Raw genomic sequence first — 795 nt, forward strand, 5'->3', positions numbered from 1 at the left:
TTAGCTCCAACCATCAACCTGTATTTTACTTTTGTTTCCATAAAAATGTTGCTTCTCAATTACCTCACTGCTTGCCCAGTATGGGTCTAACTTTGAGAGCCCACCTGATTCCCAGCCTCCTGGAAAGGGTTTAACTAAACTGACCTATTGTCAGATTAAGAGACTGGTCCCATAAAAGGAAATAATCTACCTGCTCAACTTGGAGTGTGTGAGACTTCAGGGAAGAATGAAAGGAGAGAACTGTGATGATAAGGACAGGATGCCCAAAGATGGGCCACTTTGGCATGAAGATTATTGTGAGTTAAAATGCAGCTGAAGGGCGCCTGGGTGGCTCAGTAGGTTAAGCCTCTGCCTTCAGCTCAGGTCATGATCTACCAAGATGCCCTTCAATGGACGAATGGATAAGGAAGATGTGGTCCATATACACTATGGAGTATTATGCCTCCATCAGAAAGGATGAACACCCAACTTTTGTAGCAACATGGACAGACTGGAAGAAATTATGCTGAGTGAAATAAGTCAAGCAGAGAGAGTCAATTATCATATGGTTTCACTTATTTGTGGAGCATAACAAATAGCATGGAGGACAAGGGGAGAATGAGAGGAGAAGGGAGTTGGGGGAAATTGGAAGGGGAGGTGAACCATGAGAGACTATGGACTCTGAAAAACAACCTGAGGGTTTTGAAGGGGTGGGGGGTGGGATGATGGGGGAACTAGGTGGTGGGTATTAGGGAGGGTACGTATTGCATGGAGCACTGGGTGTGGTACAAAAACAATGAATACTGTTATGCTGAC

This window comes from Enhydra lutris, unplaced genomic scaffold (assembly GCF_002288905.1).
Source record: "Enhydra lutris kenyoni isolate GAN:26980312 unplaced genomic scaffold, ASM228890v2 scaffoldscaffold124, whole genome shotgun sequence".
NCBI classification, from domain to species: Eukaryota; Metazoa; Chordata; class Mammalia; order Carnivora; family Mustelidae; genus Enhydra; species Enhydra lutris.